Genomic DNA, 22,378 nt, shown 5'->3' with positions numbered 1-22,378 from the left:
ATGAATCAAACATAGACACTGTAGCACGGCATTGTGCATGCATACTGTAGCAATAACATTTTTTTCTCCAATTAAGCACAAATAGAACTCCTGAATTGAAGCTCTCCTAAATACCAAATTCAATAGATATTTCACCACCTCAAATGATTGCAACATTGAAGAGTTGACATTCTCCAATGGCTGACTAAAATCGGAAACCTTAGTTTCTTCTCCTAACTTGATATCAAATGCAATTTACAAAATCGGATGATAAACAATGAAGCTCTCACCTCAATTTATACTTTTCCTTGACCCTCGTAGAAGGAAAAAAATATTAAATAATTGCATTCCCTAGAAGTTTCTCTATTTCCAATAATTAATGCACTCGCTAGAAGCTTCCCTCTTGCAATACAATAATTAAATAAAATATTTAATAATTTCATTCTCTAGAAGTTTCCCCCTTCTAATAATTAATGCACTTGCTAGAAGCTTCTCCCTTGCAATACAATAATTAATTGTGTTTCTAGAAAAATTAAATTACTAGAAGCTTCCCACTTCCAATAATTAATGCATTCTCCAATAAATTAAATTAATTAAATATAAAATCACTTTTTTTCCTTTTTTTTTTTGGACTTTATAAGAAATTAATTTAATCAATTTCTCCTTATTTCTCCACTTAGCCTTCGGAGAATGTAAAGGCTAAGAATTCCACTGATATGCTAAAAAGATGGGGACATTACAATCTGCCCTCCCTGAAATTGCTTGTCCTCAAGCAACTTTAAGTCCGGATGTTGCAAAATCTCCTCATTCTCCCATGTCACATCCTCATCTGGCAGGTCCTTCCATTTCACCAAATACTCCTTTATAGTGTGCCGCCTCAAGTTCCTTTCCCTGAAATCAATGATAGCCTCTGGCACCAATATCAATTTTCCCTCATCATCCAAGGGTGGGAGCACTGTAGAAGGAACTATATGATGTCTTAGCGCCTTCTTGAGGCGTGACACATGAAAAACATTGTGCACCTTGCTCTCAGCTGGCAAATCTAACTCATATTGTGGCTGGTAATCTAACTCATCTTGAATGGACCATAATATTGTGGCTTAAGTTTCTTGGCACCACTCTTCTTGAGAGAGGATTGACGATAAGGCTACAACATAAGGTACACCATATCTCCAATCTCAAAAGTCAGCTCTGTCCTCTTCTGGTCTGCATACTGCTTCTGCTGATTTTGTGCCTTTGTTATATTATCCTTGAGAGCCTTAACAATGTCTTAACTCTCCTGTAACAAATCACCTGCACTGGGCACTCTACTGTCACTCAAAAGCAGATCCATAAAATTGGGTGCCTCATACCCATACAGGGCCATAAAGGGTGACATCTAAATAGACATGTGATAAGTAGTATTGTAGCAATACTCACAGAGTTAAATCCACTTTACCCACGCTTTTTGTTGCCCTGCTATATAATTTTTGAGATATCCCTCCACACATTTATTCACTATCTCTGTCTAACCATCTCTTTGAGGGTGGTAGCTAGTACTCGGAGTGAGCTCTGTCGCACATAACTTGAATAGCTCCTACCAAAAATGATTCATAAACCTATTGTCTCTATCACTCACAATGCTCCGAGGTAAGCCATGTAGTCTGAATATCTCCTTGAAGAATAACTCTACCACCTATGTAGCAGTGATCAAAAAGAAGTGTGCAAACTTCGTAAGGCGATCCACAACCACATATATGCAATCCCTGCCTTGGGCTCTAGGCAATCCTATGATGAAATCTATAGATAAACACTCCCACTTTCTATCAGGAATCGGAAGTGGCTAAAGTAAACCGCCTAGATAGGAATGTTCTTGCTTATTTTGTTAGCAGGTGGGACACTCCCTAACATACTGAAGTACCTCTGCTTTGAGCCCTTTCCATGTGAAGCACTCTCTAATCTGCCGATATGTCTTGTAGAAACTAGGATGTCTTGCCATAGGTGAATCATGAAAAGATTTCAGAACTATCCTCCTCACTATTGAACTTGGAAACAAAAATATCCGCCCTTTGTAAATGATGAGCTCATTCACAAGGGTGTATCTGTTGTCCTGAATAGTTCCATCTATGAATCCAGCGGTCCACGCATCCTTTGCACATTCTGCAAGGATCAAGTGTCTCCAATCCTCCAGTATATCTGTCAATAAGCTCAAATGGGGCCTACGTGATAAAGCATCAGCAACTACATTTTGTGTCCCTTTAAAATCTGTAATATCAAAGTCATAGGACTGTAACTTGCTCGCCCACTTTTGCTGCCTATCATTGAGATCTTGCTGCCCCAAAAAGTGTTTTAGGCTATTATGGTCAGTTTTGATACAAAATTTGCTACCTACCAAATATTGCCTGAATTTAGCCAAAGCGTGCATAATGGCTAACATCTCCTTATCATATATGTTGAAGCTCTGCTCTGGCCCTCTTAATTTCCTGCTCTCATAAGCAATAGGGTGCTTCTCCTACATAAGTACCGCTCTAATGCCCTCTGACTTCCTTTGCACTACTCTGAACTCATCTTCACCATGCCATAAGTGGTAAAGCAAACCAATGGGACCCATCCAATACATCGTGTCAAACCTGTCGCCACTTGGATCCGAAAACAACTGAACCCCACATCCATTCGCCATAAAGTGCTAAAAATATCTAGGAGTGTCTATAACACAACATCTCTCTACAACTCCCACTAAACTCCCATGGATGTGATAACTAACCAAACCATCATGCCAATTGACACCATAGTCGTCTTGTAACCATGTACCCATAAGAAAACTCTGTGACATAGGAGTAGCAAACCCTGTTGGATACATATCAGCATGATGTATAACTAACAATTGTCCCTGCAAGTAATCCCCCACAAACAACTGACTCAGATGCTTGCAGCCGCTAATCCCATCTTCTGAAGATGGTGAATACCCATCCCACAAAGGATGGTATAATTCTAGAACCAATCCATACCGATGCATCATCAAGTCCTCCGTGCATGGGTCAAAAGAAAAGTGATGGGCACTCTTCACGGTAAATTTGCAGTAAAATGCACCAACCTCTGTCAATGGCTCATCACTCCCAACACTTGAATCAAGCAGCTGATCCCTCTAACTTTGAAAAACAATAAGCTGGCATCCAATATCAGCTGCATGGAATGAAGTGACAGATTTGCTTCCAGGAGATGGAAACAAATCAACATGAGAGCCATACTCCCAACCAAAGGATACTCTGCAAATGCCCTGTGTGGATGACGGAGTAGCGTCATGTACTACCACACAACTCTTAGAAGAATCCACCATTGTGACACAAGAGCTACCAGTAAATTGTCCTGTATCAATTGTCACGGTCCTAACCTCAGGAGAACTCGATACAACCAAGGTACTCATCTCAGCTGAAACTTTTGTACCTATATCTATGATAGATGTAACCACATCCCCACTACAACCTGTGGATATAATATCCTTGTCAACTGCCTCTGTATGTAACTGTACTATATCTGCAGCTGGTGGAAATTGTGCCAAACTCAACTCCTCTATAATCTTCTCAATCTATAATGTGACTCTTGAAGGGCCAACTAGGCATTCTGCAACGAGTCCGTAGTCACCTCAAGCTCATGAGTGAGCTTATCAACCTTCACCTCCTTTCCCTGCAATGCAACATAACAAATGCAATCCCGCTCGAGAAGAAAATCTCTATCTACAAGTAGTTGTAGGTAATTTTGTTTCATCATTCCAATCACTTCTCAGAGTGCATGTATCTCTGCAAGGGAAAAAACACTATCACTGTGCTCATCTATCAAAGTAGTACTCCAAACATAGGTGGCCAACATTTGACGAGCAACATCAAAATGCTCAATGGTTGTGGCAACCATCCTATCATTAACCTTCAATTGGCTTGCTAAATGATGATCCCCTTGTGACAAAACATTTCCACACAAATCTTCCAATTTGTCATCCGCACTATGATATGGGGCTGAATCAATGTCACTCACCAAATGATAAGCAACATTGTGTATGTTATCATTTATGCACACCTCAATATCCAGGGTTTTGTTGCTATGCACCTCATAGGATGGCTCAACTAGCGAGGTAGAAGCTGCTGATATAACAATATCTTCAAGCACTTCCACTTCCAAGGTGACTGCGTGTCCATCCACATCATGATTTTGGTATTCATTGTCATCAAATGAATTTTTTGATTCGTTTTCTAAGGTCTGATTTTTGCTCTCCATTAGGTCAACTGTATGATGGTCACTAACTGCTGGTAATTCATCATAGAGGCTTCTAGATACTATAGAGACCTCTTGTTCCTCTTTCTCTTTGTTCTGTGATGTAGTCCTCTTAAACATGGAAATCATCAATTCATTCATTCTTTTCTGATTTTCATCCAACCTTTACAAATTTTGCTTAAGCTTCTTCGTATCCTTGTCCCACTGCTTCTAGGTACTTGAAGTAAACTTGATTAACTAACTGATTCAATGTCCAATCTACCCAACAAGATGGCAGGTCAATAGCTCTAATACCAATGTGGTAGCTCCAACTAGTTATAACTTCTTCAAACACTAAAAATCTGCTCTAGTTCAGTTGTTCAACATTTCGTCAAACACTTTGCAAGCAAGCTCTGATACCACTATAATAACCCCAACTGGTTATAACTTCTTCAAACACCAAAAATCTGTGTACTTCAGTTGTTTGACATTTTGTCAAACACTTTGCAAGAAAACTATGATACCAATGTAGTAACCTCTTACAAGGAACTAATAAGCAAAAGCAATTCTTTTAGTATTATCAGTGCAAATACATGGAATCTAGATGCAGAACAAGGACTACAGTAATGCCAAAATTTTGATTCTAAATTATCATAGCAAAATCATATGCTGATGAAGTTCAATGATAATAGTGATGCCCAAGAATGGAAATGAATCAAACATAGACACTGTAGCGTGGCATCGTGCATGCATACTTTAGCAATAACAATTTTTTTCTCCAATTAAGCACAAATAGAACTCTTGAATTGAAGCTCTCCTAAATACCAAATTCAATGGATATTTCACCGCCTCAAATAGTTGCAACACTGAAGAGTTGACGTTCTCCAATGGCTGACTGAAATCGGAAACCTTAGTTTCTTCTCCCAACTTGATATCAAATGCAATTCACAAAATTGGATGATAAACAATGAAGCTCTCACCTCAATTTATACTTTTCCTTGACTCTCGTAGTAGGGAAAAAAAATATTAAATAATTGCATTCTCTAGAAGTTTCTCCCTTTCCAATAATTAATGCACTCACTAGAAGCTTCCCTCTTGCAATACAATAATTAAATAAAATATTTAATAATTGCATTCTCTAGTAGTTTCCCCCTTCCAATAATTAATGCACTTGCTAGAAGCTTCTCCCTTGCAATACAATAATTAATTGTGCTTCTAGAAAAATTAAATTACTAGAAGCTTCTCCCTTCCAACAATTAATGCATTCTCCAATAAATTAAATTAATTAAATATAAAGTCACTTTTTTTTTCTTTTTTTTTTGGACTTTATAAGAAATTAATTTAATCAATTTCTCCTTATTTCTCCACTTAGCCTTCGGAGAATATAAAGGCTAAGAATTCCACTGATATGCTAAAAAGATGGGGACATTACATCCTTCGTGCCTCGAGTAGTCTTTCCAGTGCCTCAAGTAGTTCTCCTCCATGCCTCAGGTAGTCTTTCCAGTGCCTCAGGTGGTTCTCCTCCATGCCTTGAGTAGTCAGTGCATCAGGTACGGTGGAATCAAGAGGCAAAATGAGTGATCGTACGGTTCAAGGAGGATGTCTGTATGGTGATGGGTGAAGTCGTGCAGTAGGTGTGTAGGATGTTCGTACTGGAAGGGGGGAATGAAGGTCGTACGATTGTTTGGAGGCCATACGGGATGCTAAGGAGATGGTTGTACAGTTGTTTGAAGGCCGTACAAAATGTTATGGAGATGATGTCCGTACAGAGGGAGTCCAGTCAGTGGATGATGTCGAATGTGGTGCACAGTGATGTAGTACAGCAAGGGCAATGCAGAGCAGTTCGACAATGCAATATGTAATGCAAATGCAATATATTTAACACAAATAACTTGCAGGAAACTAGATACCAAATAGATACACACTTGTGCCAAATAATAATAATATTCCACATACAAAATATGTTTTGATTTTCCAGATCCAAGCCAAGTACATAGACGGAATAGGGTGAGGATTGAATCCCACTGAAACTGCACGAGCCAAATAGGGAAGGTCTTTCACTTCCGAAATGGCAAACAACAGGGAACTCCAACCAAAATTCGCAATATAGAGAAAATAACCCAAATTGCCTACTAACTACAATCTACATGTTATGCTTAAATACCCTTTGCATAAACATCCCGAAGGTGTACAAAGATAGCCAACGGTCAATACCTACGGAACAATTAATTAAAAATGGGTCCGAGATATACTAAATCAATCAGAACCCACCAATACAAACATTAATAACTTGGGCCCCAAATTAATTAAAATTGGGAACATTATAAATCCTCGCTGCCCAAAAATTGCTTGTCCTCAAGCAATTTGCAACTCCAGGATCCGAAACCATTCGTGGAGGATGATAGTTGCATCTTCTGAAGTCTTCATGTAGCATCATGATCACATACACACACTTTGGAAAGGAGAGTAAATATTCATCAAACTTTCGTTGTGCCACTCTAATATAAATATTGTCATGTCCTGAGTCACCGAGATCCCAAGGATGCCAATCATAACATACATCGATGTCATCATTTTCATCAATCTCTTCGGGTATAGTCATACACATAGACACCAATGTTGGTACAAACCTAGCAATTCTAACTATAGATAAAACCTTGGCAGCACATAGAACCTCGAATGAAACCTCGATGGATAGAGCCTCGACAACGAGCAATGTCTCAATAGTTGTAGTTGCACTAGTGGACACACAATAATGACACGGATGACCACGACGACGACGACGGGCACAAGCTCGACGTCGGTAACAGACACAACAATGGTGACTGACACAACGATGGTGACTGACGCAACAACGACGACAAATACCATGATAGTAATGATGGTGACGAATACGACGACGGTGACTGACACAATGAGGGTGACAGACGCAATGATGACGATGAATACAACAGCATCGGTAATGGACACGACGGTGACTGACAACGATGGTGATAGACGCAACGACAACGACGAATAGCATGATGATAATGATGGTGACGGATACAACGATGACAACGGATACAAACTCGACGACGGTGACAAACACGACAAAGACGGACACGACGATGGCGGACATAACAGTGATTGACATAAACTCGATGATAGTGATGGACACAACGATGACAAACATGATGGTGACAGTCATGGCAAAGGACTTTGCGACAAACATGGTGACAATGATAGACATGGCGACGGCTACCAAAACTGTGACAAAAAAAAACACAATTATGGTGACGGATACAACCACAGTGACAAACATACAACTTTGGCGACGAACATGACCACAGTGATGGACATGGCTTCGTTGACAAACACACAGTCTCGGCAACAACCTTGGTGATGGGCATAACTTGATTTGTACATGTCTTCACAAGATCTATGCAAGCAACCTCTTCAGTTTTTTGATGTTCTCCCCAGGTTGGTGTAGAAGAAAGATTTAACAATTCCTCTTGGAGCAGCCATGTAATAATGCCTTCCTTCTAGTGTAATGCATTGTCCTTATTACTGCCATCTATTTTCTCCCACTTGTGCAAATGAGATATTAGTTTTATTCACAATGCTTGAAAATATGACTAACCAATCTACATGCAGATATAGAGGGGACACATTCAAGATTACGAATAGCCCGTAACATAGATGTGATGGGTCGGGATATTTCATCCATCTCCTCAATGCATGAAATCATTAGGCTCTCCATTGCAACTGAAACCTTACTATCATGATCTTCCTTGATGGTGGCCAAAAAGTGATAAAACATGTTGTCGACCAGATTTTGCAATTCAAGATCTAAGAGGAGGTTACCCGTTTTAACATTTGCACAATTCTCCAAGATTGTAGATTTTCTGCAAAAGGGATCAGCACTGATGTCATCTAGACTCTGAAAGTTGTCAACAATCAAATGCAAGATCTCTATCATGGTGTTATCATCATATGGTGTTCTAGGAGCTGAAATTCTCAAGACCTCACTGAGACATGCTACAACTACCAACCTTTTCCCCTTGTCCTGGTGTCTTAAAAGCTTGGGTTGACTTAAGGCATCTTTAATTGGTGAGAGGATTCTCTATATAAATCTTGAAGGTAATTGGTTAACCTTACACAAACATACTTCCAACAAATCTAATGGAAGATCAACACCTTTGCTAAGCTCTTTGCCAATCCCTTGTAGTGTCTTCAACCACCACTCTCCATCGCTACTTGGTGTCATAGCGCTATCCCAATCCCAAAATCTCTCAATCATCCCAACAGGCTGGCAAGATCACTAGCTCTGATACCACTGTAATGTTCCTAAGGTGAACTCAGCCTATAGGTGATCTTGATTCGTACGCAATTACTTAGGTAACCTTGTCATGTGCTCCTAGTGGCAAATGCTTCAAGTAGTTTTCCCTCCGTGCTTCAAGTAGTCTTTCCAATGCCTCAAGTAGTTCTCCTCCGTGCCTCGGGTAGTGTTTCCAATGCCTCAAGTAGTTCTCCTCCGTGTCTCCAGTTGTCTTTCCAATGTCTTAAGTAGTCTTTCCAGTGCCTCAAGTGGTTCTCCTTCGTGCCTCGAGTAGTCAATGCATCAAGTACGATGGAATCAAGAGGCAAAAGGGGTGATCGGACGGTCCAAGAAGGATGTTTGTACGGTGATGGGTGAAGTCGTACGATAGGTGTGTAGGATGTCCGTACTGAAAGGGGGGGAATGAAGGTCGTACAACTGTTTGGAGGCCATATGGGATGCTAAAGAGATGGTTGTACGGTTGTTTGAAGGACGTACAAAATGTTATGGAGATGGTCGTACGATTGTTTGATGTCCATACAGAGGGAGTCCAATCAGTGGATGATGTTGGATGTGTTGCACAGTGATGTAGTACAGCAAGGGCAATGCAGAGCAGTTCGACAAAGCAATATGTAATGCAAATGCAATATATTTAACACAAATAACTTGCAGGAAATTAGATACCAAATAGATACACACTTGTGCCAAAATAACAATAATATTCCACATACAAAAGATGTTCTGATTTTCCAGTTCCAAGCCAAGTACATAGACGGAATAGGGTCAGGATTGAATCCCACCAAAATCGCACGAGCCAAATAGGGAAGGTCTTTCACTTCCGAAATGGCGAACAACAAGGAACTCCAACAGGAATTTGCAGTATAGAGAAAATAATCCAAATTGCCTACTAACTACAATCTACATGTGCTTAAATACCCTTCGCATAAACATCCCGAGGGTTTACAAAGATAGCCGACAGTCAACACCTATGGAACAATTCATTAAAAATCGGTCTGAGATACACTAAATCAATCAGAACCCACCAATACAAACATTAATAACTTGGGCCCCAAATTAATTAAAATTGGGAACATAACAACCAAATCATCATATCCCTCATCCGAAACCATGGAGGAAAACTTACCACCAACCACAATATGTAACTGAATAGGGTCTAGGGCTAGTGTCAACTATACCCACTCTAACTCTATAGTAACCTCATCCAACTATGACTGTGACTCTTCAAGAACCAAGTGAGTATACTGAAGAGATTCCAGAGTCACCTCAAGCTCTTGGGTGAGCTCAACCACCTCCTCCTTTTTCCCTAACAACGTCTCATAGCAGGTACTACCCCACTCTAGAAGGTAATCCCTATGAGCAACCAACTGAGAGTAACTATGCTTCAAGATCCTGACAGCCTCTCGAAGCACATGAATCTCTGCTAGGGAAAGACTACTATCACCGTGCTCATCAGACATAGGAGTACCCCAACCAGATGTAGCTAGCATCTGACAGATAGCATCATAATGCACAAGAGCTAAAGAAATGTCACTATCACTCACCTTCAGCTAATTGGTCACATGATGCCTATGTAACCCCTAACTCCTATGCAAGCTCTCTGTCTCACTAACTATACTCTGATAGGAAACTGAATCAGGATTGTCCACCACAAGATCACTCATACGTGTGCTATCATCCTTGCACAATTCTGCATCCGAGATACAACTACTATGTACCTCAATCAACTCCTCATCTGAAGAAATTGAAGCCCTCGCAATATCAATATCCCCGCATGTCTCAGCTTCCACCTCAAAAGATAAATCCTGTAAACACTGATCTTGGGACCCATCCAAAACCTCCTCATAGTCATCAACTCATACCTAGCAAGGGATATTATACACAGTGCAACTCATAGCATCATCAAATGTATCATCAAATGTGTCCATACTAACTGCATCCACATCTCCTAATAAAGCCTCAATTGCTGACACCTGACTCTGCACACATGACTCAACGTCAGGTTGTACATCGATAATGTTGGAGCATTAACCACCATCACTGACTCCGCTATAATGCTTAGATCACCAACATCATAGCTAAGTGACTCCATGCATGCCTCAATCCCACCTGAGGAAGCAAGTACCTCTTGCACTGGAGCAACACTATGACAGCTCACATACAGATCTCCAATAATAATCTCGTCCTCGAGAGAGTCAAAAGTGTCAGTAGTAACAACTGCATCAACTGTCTATGCACTAGCTGCAACAACTCTAGGAGCCTCAACCTGCTAAAGCTCAATGCCACTATCCACCAAGAGTATTGATACATCTACTAATCTCTATGAAATGATTCCATCATCAACACTGTGGATGGGGCTAGCAGGTGCCATACTAAATATAGGTACATCAGCATCATGGACACCTGTCGGGGAAAACTCAAGCTTCCTTCCCTACAACCTCGATATCGGCCTTCTAAAGGCAGAAACCATATACCTCACTGCCCTCTCAACTGTCGCGAGATCTAACAAGCTCTCCGCCAACCTCTGTTGATGAAGCTTCAATTTCTCCAAACTCTCCTACAGGGCATTCATTTTTACGCTAACTTCCTCATTACTCCTTTGACTTCTAGAACTACCAGTGCTATGTCTGTCCATAGTTGGAGAAAATAAAGTGTTGGTCACTCTAGAAATCAAATCTGAAAATCTTCAAAGTCAACACCGAACAAAATAACGACTGAGCCCAATTCCTGAAAGCTAGTAGGAAACCACTCTGATACCACTATAGTAACCCAGACTGGTTATAACTCCACCAAACATCAACTTTCGTTTATAATCAATAGCTTGACATTTCGTCAAACACTTGGCACACAACTTTGCTCAAGATTGTATGTGATGTTTGGTATGTATTTGTCTATTTTTTCGAGAATATATGCTTTCGATATTTAGAAATGAAATAAGCCCAAATGTAGTACTGAAGATGTAATGAAAAATTCAACAGATATAAACAACTCACACTAGCAAGCTCAATTCTCAGAACTGATCTGCAATTATTAATTCCCAAATTCACCATACAATTATTATTTAAATACAATGAGTTCGATTGGAACCTGAATAATGTGAATAGTAGCAGACAGTCAATGATTTGCATGAATACAGCCTCATACACATTGACATTTGATCCCACCAAACTGAGCCTTTACTGCACATTCTTGACTAGAGTGGTAGTGTCATAACAGTGAGAACCAACACCAAAAATGGTGAATTCTGCAATAAGAAATTGTCCAGCTCCAATGCCCAATGACCAGTCTGATATAGGCCTTGAATGTGGCTCAATGCTCTCAAGGAAACACACCGAACATAGAAAATACTAGTGCAAAAGCAAGCAGCCTGATAGAGCAAATTTATCTCTCAATATGCAAATTATTCTTCTCAGATAATCGCCCAGACTGGCGGCCACATAGACACCCAAACAAGAGATATTAATGGCACTCACACAGTCACTAATTCACCCTAATTTGCAGAAGATATATCGCTCTAGAATTACCACCAAATCAAATGCCTAGTAACAGCTATAAACAAACCCTTAATTCAACAAGTTGCCACTGTGTAAATATCATAGAAGGAAAACCTCAAGCTGAAATGATTTTATGGCCTTCTATTCACAATAACAACAGTCAGTCAGCTGCAACAAATTCACAAATCAAATCTCCAGACCGTCGCCCAAATCGTACGAAGCAACCAAACTCAATCCACTATATTTTCAGCAGTGATTTGGAAAATCAATTTAAACTCCAAACCCACAGTAATAAATTGCTTCTCAAGCCACAAAAGAAAGTATGAGAAGACAATGATAATACTCAAAAATAATTCACAATACCTCAGCTGTGAATTATTAGGCACTTCTCAATTCCAAACCTTTATACTTCAGCTAGGGCAAAGAAATCCGCAAACTCAGAAACTCTTCACTAGCAACAAAAGCAAATAATCAATCGGATGCTTTACTCATCAAATGGGCTCATATTTATAATCTCCAAATGACACAAACTTTCCCAAATGAACTTCACTTAAGCAGCTTCGCACACACAACATTAAAACATAATAAAGTGTCATTATAAACTAATTTATTAAATGCTTTTGGCTCCAAAAATGACCTTTTCCACCATAACTTCAAATTTTGACACATAAGGCCACTCTTTCTTGTTTCCATGATTTTAAACTTCTTGTCCCGATTCCAACGAGCTATGATACTGAGGTGACCAACCAACAACACCAACAAAAATAGCAACCTCGGCATATTTAGATGAATAATAATAATAATTAAACCGCTTGCGAAAACAATTGAAGAAGCATCAGAATCAAAATTTGACAACACCAAAGTGATCCTAATGATGAAAGACAATGAATGAACCTGACAGAGTGACTTACTATAAATAGACGCTCCCTCCAAGATTCTTGGAGCTGAAACCGGAAGCCTAAAATAAAAACTAAGAGCATCCTCCAACTCCTCTGACTCAACTGAGCTCATCGGAACCAAAAGATTGACTTACTATAAATAGTAAGTCCTTAAATCGGAGCCAAAACACACCATAGGTTGTTAGAAAGCCTATAACCACACAACTAAGACCCTCAAATTCTATTGTTAGCTCACTAGGGTCGCGATGGTGAACTGACTTGACCATTTGCAGGAACCTGCTAAAAATGGGGACATTACAATTCCATCAGACACTACTTATTGTATGTGTCATTTTATATCATGTTTTGGTCAATAAAATTCATTCCTTGTAAATATCTTTTCAGTCATATATTTTTTATATCTTTCTTCAGTTATTTCAATTTACTAGCTAATAAGCCATCTGCCACTTTTCAGGGGTTTTGTCTCCTATTATGCGCAAATCCATTTTTAATATCCTATTTTTTGGGAGTATTATTACTCTTCCTTGTATTGCACCCTATCTAATATGCTTGGATGATAATGTCTCATATAGTTTCAATGCCTTATGTTCTATCATTTTTGTGGTTTTATATCGCTTTTACCAACCGACATGACCGATCATCATGGTGTCAACATGCTTATAAGACTACTAATACGTTCTTCTTAACATATTTAGTTTGGGAGCATTGTTCGATTTGTTTATAAATCATATTAATTTGTTTAGTTATTATTTAGAGAATGTATATAAAATGATATTTAATTAACTTCTTTTATTAATTGATTATTGAATCTCTCATATATAATCATTTAGTTATTTATATTAGGATAATTATTTGATAATATTGTTTTAGCTATATAGTTGACAACTTAATCAACTAGCTATTCTATTTTGTTCAATCATGTAATTATTTCAATTAGAAAAATTTGACCATTGTGATTTATATCGAAAATCATAATGAGGGGGATATTACACGCGGTAAATAATTGATTGGTCGGCATTAAATTTTCATACAATCTTGTTGTTGTGAACATATTCCAAATAAATTATTTACAAATTTTGTCTCTATATCAGTCCTTGTACGTGCAACAGCATTCAACAATATATCAACTTCTTTTGCCTAAAAGGTGTGATTTTGAATGAAAATGTTATGTAAAAACACATAAAACATCTTAGTACATGTGTTTTAAAATGTGCAATAACTCCTAAAAGGTGAGACATGTATATTACATGTGTTTTTGAAAACATGCATATGCATCCAAAAGGTGTGTTTTTGCTTGTGACTTCAATTTAAAACATGCGTTTGCACCCAAAAGGAGTGTTTTTGATGAGGAAATCATTTTTTAGTTTTTTAAAACATGTAATGGTATCCAAAAGGTGTGTTTTGTCTCCAAGGGCATGCATTTCTCCTCGAGAAACCCGTTTTTGAAGATTAAACATCAAAAAACTCCATGTTTTCCTCTTCCAAGAACATGTTTTTCATAAAAGTGCTTGGATCTGCTCATATAATAGCTTGAAATCAATCACAAGAGGGGCATTTTTGAGTTTTAATACATATATACGCATTTGGAGTATGATTTTGCATATTCAAGACAAAATTGACTCATATTTTTGCATTTTTGAGCCAGGTTTTGTTAAAAACGCCTAGATTTGAGACAGTTTTGATTACTTTTTGGCTCAAATAGAAGTCATTTTGAGGTTTCAATCCATGTATATACTATTGAAGAACACATTTTTGCTTTTAGCTATCAAAAAAACTTCATTTCATGCCTTTTATGAATCACGTTTTTGCTAAAAACTCCCAGAAAATTGGGGCTTTTATCCATTTTTATGTGTTTGAAGTCACGTTTTTGCATTTGGATGCATATATATGCATTAGGGGAAGACGTTTTTGCATTCCCAAATCAAAAATGACTCAAAAACATACTTTTTTTGCCACGTTTTTGTTAAAACACTTAAAAAATAGCATTTCTAGCCCATGTATTTGGATCAATAGAGGTCGTTTTTGAGTTTTAATGCACACTATTGCTTTTAGAGACCATGCTTTTGGCATTTTCATGTCAAATTTGACCCTTCATTGCTCATTAATATTTGTTGAATGCAAGTACAGAAAAAGTCAAATTATTGTTTGAGAATCTAGGTTTGGAGGAGAATTGGTCTTCAAAGTCTGACTCTTGCTATTTTAGCTCTTTGATCTCCAACTAAGTGGACATTTTCAAACTTGCTCATCAATTCATGCTTATCTTGCTATTTCCATGCATATTATGGCTTGTTATTACACATTTGCTCAAATGTATGCCATGTAAAGTGCAAATTCTCTTTAAATAGGATGAAAACATTCATTTTTAAGTGTTTGGAATTTTCTCAAATTCCAATTTTGAATTTGCACATGAAAGCAACTTGCTTCTTAACATGTTTGAGTTTAAAACCAAAAGCATGTGTTTCTTTTGTGCTTGTTTTCGTTGTTTGTTTGCTTTCTTTTTTGTTTTTCTTCATTTGGAAGAAGTTGCAAGTTCTTTCCCAAAAATTTGAGCACGTTTCACTTCACTCCACCTTCCACCTCTTTATGCAAGTGCAACATTTAATTCCATATTTGCCATTACATGTCAAGGCACATTGCATTCATTCCTTTCATATGCAATTACACTTCAAGAGCAATTACATGAAATTCCAATTTCCATGTCATGACACACACTACATCTCATTCTCCACATGCGATTACATGTAATCTCACCCTCCATCCACATTTACATGCAATCTCATCCTTCGTTCCCACTTACACACATTTCCATCTTTCGAACCTAAATGCATGTTCGTTTTAACTGTAATCCACTTTACGTGTAATGGCATCCAGAGAACCCATTTTTGACTATAGGTCATACTTTGAAAGTCAAAAGTTATCATTTGTACGCATTCATATGCATCTCAACTTGCATTCTTGGCCATACTCATGAAAGCCCATCATTGCCCACATGCAATCCATCTTTCCAAATCTAACTTTGGCCTTTTTCATCCAAATACATTTTCTTTCCGATTCATTTTCAGCTATCATATGTGTTCCATAAGTGTCTAATCCATACTTTGAATACCCACCCCTCATGGGTTCGTCATTGTAACTCAAATCCCAAAAGTTCTCAAGGATTCAATCTCATTGGAAGATGTTCTCATCTTCATGTTGCAGCAAGTCAAGATATGTCAAAACTTCTTCAAAAAAAAATAGATATCAAGAAAAGAAGGCATGTTTTGATTCTCAAGAAGCAGTAATTTATTTGACTTCATTTTCCCAATGGTTGTCCGAAAACCTGAGTTTGTGTGGGAATGCGCCAAGCACTTTGTTTCAAAAAAAAAATAAAAATAAAAAGTTGCAGATGCTTGTCAGAAAGTTATTCTGAGCTTACATTCGGACACCATCAAGAAGGTTTTCAAAGTGTTGGAGACTCCAAAATGTGTCAATCTATAAAGGAGAATTCACGGCAACTTGAGCAAGAGAAAGCTTGATCACATCAAGATTTCAAATGACAATGGACAATTCATCAAAGAGAATCAAAGGCTATCAAAAGACGTAACACCATGATTATCAAGGTGAATGCAGTGGCACGAAATACAAGAACTCTCGATAATGTTATCATCCGGGATTGCATCGCCAAGTACAAGGCCCTTCAGAACAATCCCTAGGATTGTTTCAATTCTTTTCTTCCTTTCTTCTTCTTCTTCTTTCATATTTGTAATTGAAGAGGATGTATTACATGGAAATGTGTAGTTACATGTAATATGACTTACATGTAATATGACTTACATGTGTAATGACATGTAATCCAATAATTTCTCTTGTTAGTTAGACTAGGTCAAAGTTAGTTGAGTTGCTCCCACTTTTTCCTCCATCTTTTTCTCAACTCCTTTGCCTATGTAAGAAGTGCCCCCCTCATTTTAAAAATCATCTTTTGTTGTATAATCTTTTGTTATATGCAAGAGAGCTCTGGAGAAATTGTATAAGCATAACTTTGATTGTGTAGCGCTTTTTTGAAATAAAGTGAATACAAAGAATCAATTGAGACTTACCTTTGATTGAGTGAAATTGTTACTTGTGCAAGATAGAAGCTTTGAATGTAATTTGCATTTGTTGTCTTTGATTCACATGTTGTTTTGCATTCTTGATAATTGAGTATAAAAAGAGTTAGAAAGCAACCGAAGCTGAAGCTTTGACTAGGAGCGGTTGTATAGATATATAGACTAGAAGCTTTGTCAGTAGCTTATATATCTTTCTTGATTCACAAAATAATTAGGATATCTTTACTTCTAGAAGTCTTTGTGCCCCAATAGTAAAGCTTATTCGTATAGAATTATGACCAAACTTAGAGCCCAATCGGTACACTTTTAGTGAGCCTTTGAGTTAGTGTTGGTTTATTAGTATCACCGTTTCCACATTAGATAGAAGTGTAGTTAGAGATTTCACCTTGCCCATTACTCACTCCATAGATAATTGGATTCTTTCCTGAAAGTTAAAAGAAAAGAATATTGGTAACACCCCTTTACAAAAATCTTTCAACTTCTTGCTTACCTTGAATTGATCCAAGGAATGGTGAGAAGGGGGAGCCTTCCTTTTAAGGTAGGAAAGACTCTGTCTCATGCGTTGTGGCTGGTCATCCTATTTTGCGATTGGATTTTACCCAAAACTGTCAGTTGCAAAATATCCACCTAACAGGAATAATGCCCACAAGATGATGTACTAATATTAAAGTTCCTTGTAAAAGGATGGACCTTGTTAAGAATCAATGAAATACAATTAGTACATATGAGTCCCTATTAGGAGACTTTGAATCCCTATTAAGAGATTCCAACCCTGTTAGGAGTTGTGCCAACCTTATTAGGAGTTGATAGGAAGACAAATGAACCCGCTGTCCACATAGCTCCAATACTATCCTAACTGAATAATACAAGTGTACATCAACTGTCCAACAACAACTTATCTTGCCAAATACAATTCCTTGTAAGTTCACTGTGCCTCAACTACACCAACCTCTTCTCTGATCCAAAAGATATTTCCATTCAAGCTCACATGTCACAATATGATCATACTGATTACAAAATCTGCACTAGATAACTATCCACAAGGAAATGACCTCCCCTTTATACCAAGTCCTAAAATAAATTTTTAAGTCGGCCTTGAGGCTTTCCCAATTTACAATAATAATATAGGACCAATATTAAATTACATTACATGTTACATTGCAACATTACATCTTTTTCATAACTACAAGTAATCTGTTGGCGCACAATCTTCATAACTTTACACTTGTTGATCATCTGATTATGCATGTTTGACCAAGCCATCTTCAACGTGTCTTCAACCTCTATCTCAGCTGGCTCAACCAGATTCCATCTTTGCGAGGAGATAAAATCCAACAACAATACCCGCTTTCTAGAAACATTGTCCGAAAGTTGCCTTCACCAAGTTCTTCATAACTCTATCAAGTCTTCATATTTCCATATGTGCTCTTAGTTGTAGCTTCTAGACATACTTTATAGCATAATCCCATGTGCGCATAAGCTGATCTTCAGCCCTCAAACCGTGTGAAGCCAATCTCTATCTACTACACCGCCTGTCTTCACAAAATAACAAGTATGTTGACATCAATGACAAACTCTGTCATGAATGCAAACACAGTACCACTCAATAATGTCTCCAACACTGCTAATATACAAACCCATAGGAATATCATCTGTATTCATGCTAACATCTACAACACTGATTGTTCTCTGACGGTCAACAACTACCACACCACCCAAAAAAATGATACAAGTTTGGTTTGACGACCCTTCTTACCCGTGCCTCATCTTTCATAACTTATTATTCATCATGAATGTTTACAAAGATAAAATGTCACTCTTCCTATTAAGATCAATTTTGGAAGTTCCACATAAGCAACTACTGCTACTTGCCATCTGCAAAGTAAATGCAGTGTTTGTGTGCTTCATCATACTCATGCCATCAAATTTGCATCTCATCAAGAGTAAAAAATTTAACACGGCCAACTTAACCCCTCAACCGAATAGTGATGACTTTTGGATCATCCTTAAATAAATTCCCTTAAAAAGAGTAATGAATGAATTTAGAAAGAAAATGATTCCGAATTAAGTATTTTGTCACAGCAGTTCTCATAACATCAACATGCGGCTGAATAAGAATGTCAAGGATGCTCAAAATGGGAGAAATCGTAATTTTGCTGTAAAGATTGCTCATATGTCAGGACAGTGTTACAGACATGTCAGAAAAGAAGCCTGTGAGCTTATGCTCACAAAATGGAGTTGAATGATTGAAATACCCTTCCAGATTGAGCCTTCTGCGGCATACCTTAATGCTTCCAATAATGAATAAAATTATTTTTTCCTTACCCGTTTCCAACATTTAACTTGCACAAGTACCATCCTCTGCCAATTTCTTCTTCTTTGATCTTCTTTTCTCTCATGGACCTATGTCCACCATATACCAACCTCCTCCATCAATTGCACTGTTCTCTCGCCTCTTCTCTCATGAATTTTAACCCAATACATTCTAGCGTCTGCCACCATTTTTTTTAATTTCTACTCCTTACTCATTGCTGCACTATATGCACATAGATTATCATATATATAATATTAAGAAAATAAAAAAATTGACCAACTCTACCTGAATCTGCTGCTCCATAGTCACCACCACATCCCCTAAAGAATAGTCTGCTACTCTGCTTTCATTTTTCTTCCCATCTCTGTAATGCCTTTATCTTCACATCCATTTTCAATCACCATCACCTGCATGCCTTCACTAAGACATGTTGCAACATCATTCTTCGTCATATTTCTTTAGACCACCGAGGTAACAATCTACTTCATCTTCATCGGTTTGTAGAAAAATGGCACAACTCAAAATTCCTTATCTTGTGATATTGCTATCAGGATTAAACTGTGTGATTTTTTGAGTCAAACTCATTGACCCTTCTTTCATGAGTAGTGATTCAACATGAATCCATCTCTCATGAGAATAAATGGAACACTTAGCACTCATTGGATCTAGGTGATGCTCATAGGGGTGAAGCACCGGGACTTCCCGGGAGGTCACCCATCCCAGTACTACTCCAGCCTGAGCGCGCTTAACTTCGGAGTTTCCTCCATGGTTAAACCCAAAGCTTGCAACCCCATTTGCTTATCTTCTTTTATTTTTTCTCTCATTGTTTTTTCTCTCTCAAAGCTGTCTTCCAACAAACTAACAACAATGTTTATTATCCTACACTGAAGAAATCTTGATGCTTTTTTGGACAGGAGTTCAAGTTCGCTTGCAGAAATTCTCAAGAAAGGGATCCCAAGCGATCTAATTGAGCATCAATAGGGGGAGGTATCATCTCAGTAACACAAATTGTCAAAGCCAATAAACCCACCCCTACATGCCTGTAAAGAGTTGTCTCGCCTAATTACGGTCACCTACTCATTATACCAAAGACAGTCAACTAAATATAACAGAGCATAATTCAACAATAAAGAATTTAATATTTGCAAACGAAAACTAGTACCATTTTCGAGTCAGACTAAACTTACAATCGGTACTCCAGTTCTTATACTAATTTTTCACACTGGTGACTGCTATTAACGAGAAACGCAATTCTGAGATATTTTATTGTTTAAAAAAATGAAAAAGATACTAAGCAACAAGTTATTTTAGATAAATCTACGGAAAATGGGCGTTATATGCCACGAGTTGATACATTCAAAAACATAATAGAAGTGACAAAGAAATTGTTATTCTTGAAACAGTCAATGTTAATTCAAAACAAAACACTCGAGTTCGAGTTTCTAATGAAATCACTAAATTATTCAAAAACCACAAACAATCCGCCATTCCCCACCTTCCTCCCTTTCCTGTAAGACACTTTGGATCTTCACTACTCCTGTGGCTTGGGCCTTATCCATGTTATAACAGACCGTCAGTTCAAATTTCGCTTAATTTTCTGAATCTTCCATAAGCAGCATAAATTCCGCGGCTATGCACGTCGTGGCGGTCACATTCGTGAGCGTTATAAAAATAACCTCTTGTGAAAATTAGTTAGTGTTAGGTTAAATTTTGTATTTATGTTGATCAACTCTAAAAGGCATAGAGATGTGAAACAAGGCGAAGGAAGAGGTCAGAAGAGTTTTGGGAAGAAAGAGTTTGCACACTTTGCAACTCTGGAAAGGTGGAAACGAGCAACACGTTGTATTACATTGTTAGGCATACAAAGATATTAGGTTCAAATTTGTATATATTATAACTAGCAACTCTTGGCACAACTTATTCAGCGAGGAGAACATTGAAAAGTTAGGTGGGCTTATCATCAACTTGCACGAAAAAAGAATAGAATTGTAAAGCTGGTTTAGTCGGAAGGTTGTCCCATAGGTTATGTTTAGTCTCGTGGACGTTAAAAATTATCTATATTTATCTATCTATTCAAAAACTTTAGCACTCATATTTTAGTGTGCAATGGGTACGTCAAATTTGCAAGTAGTTATTCAATATATTTTTTATGTTAATTTTGTAAAATTTCATTTAAATAATAATTAATAATAAATTTAAATAATATTATAAGTGTCCTTAAGATTCATTTATTAATTAGATGTCACATCTTAGTCAAACCATTACACTCATTTGTAGCAAATGATGTTATTTGTGGTAAAAATGACCTTCAGATGATTAATGAAGGTCTTTGCTTTGTGCCAACAATGTTAACTCATTACTAATGTCATTTTTTGTATCTTTGTGTTTTGATGGCCATGACTTCTTGTGTGTGTGTGCATTGGTGTAAATTGAAACAATTGAATGCCACTTATTGTAATAACCCCGATCGGTTATAATTTCAACAAATACCAAATTTTTTGATAATTCAGTCATTTGATGTTTCATCAGACACTTTGTAAGCAAGCTTTGATACCACTGTAATATCCCTTACAATTCTAATTTTTATTTTATGATCTCTTAACCTGAGAATTTTGTCAAACACTTTGCACACAAGAGATATATTGCAAATCTAAATTTTGATTGTTTTATAAATGATAAACTTTAATAAATATGCTTGCAAAGAACTCCAAAACATCTAACAATGAAGATGCAAATATTCTTATATAACATTGGTAGTCATAGGGATTGCATCTAGCATAGAATTACATTTCATACTAAAATTGCATTAGGACATGATCTCGGTTACTTCTTTACTTGCATTCTTCAACTTGAGAGATTGATGATTTCTTCCATGTATCATGCTTCATATTTACTGCACAAGTGTTCGATCCCTTGGTCAAATCTTTATGAATTTGTTGGAGCACCTGTCATGAGCAACAACTATAAACCCTGCATGAGATGTTAGTACATATTCAGTTTGTATTATCATATCATTCATCTACACATCATCAAATCATGTCATAAACGCATCTCATCTGTTGAAGTTG

At 37.5% G+C, this 22,378-nt stretch overlaps 1 protein-coding gene across 3 annotated transcripts in view; it reads right to left on the bottom strand.

Annotated features, from left to right (window-relative positions):
- The window catches only part of CCDA (cytochrome c biogenesis protein family), a 197,168-nt gene extending 176,267 nt beyond the window's left edge, over nt 1-20,901 (bottom strand). For all 3 annotated transcript variants that reach the window (XM_089831872.1, XM_089831873.1, XM_089831874.1), the window contains exon 1: nt 20,806-20,901. The gene's annotated coding sequence lies outside the window, so the exon portion shown is untranslated. The remainder of the gene's footprint in view (nt 1-20,805) is intronic.
- Between the last annotated feature and the right edge of the window lie 1,477 nt (nt 20,902-22,378).

The sequence above is a fragment of the Cupressus sempervirens genome, chromosome 5 (genome assembly GCF_028749045.1).
Source record: "Cupressus sempervirens isolate cs-2001-9-10 chromosome 5, ASM2874904v1, whole genome shotgun sequence".
Lineage (NCBI taxonomy): Eukaryota > Viridiplantae > Streptophyta > Pinopsida > Cupressales > Cupressaceae > Cupressus > Cupressus sempervirens.
Note: the sequence above shows the minus strand (reverse complement) of the source record. Positions and strands in the feature narration are given on the sequence as shown.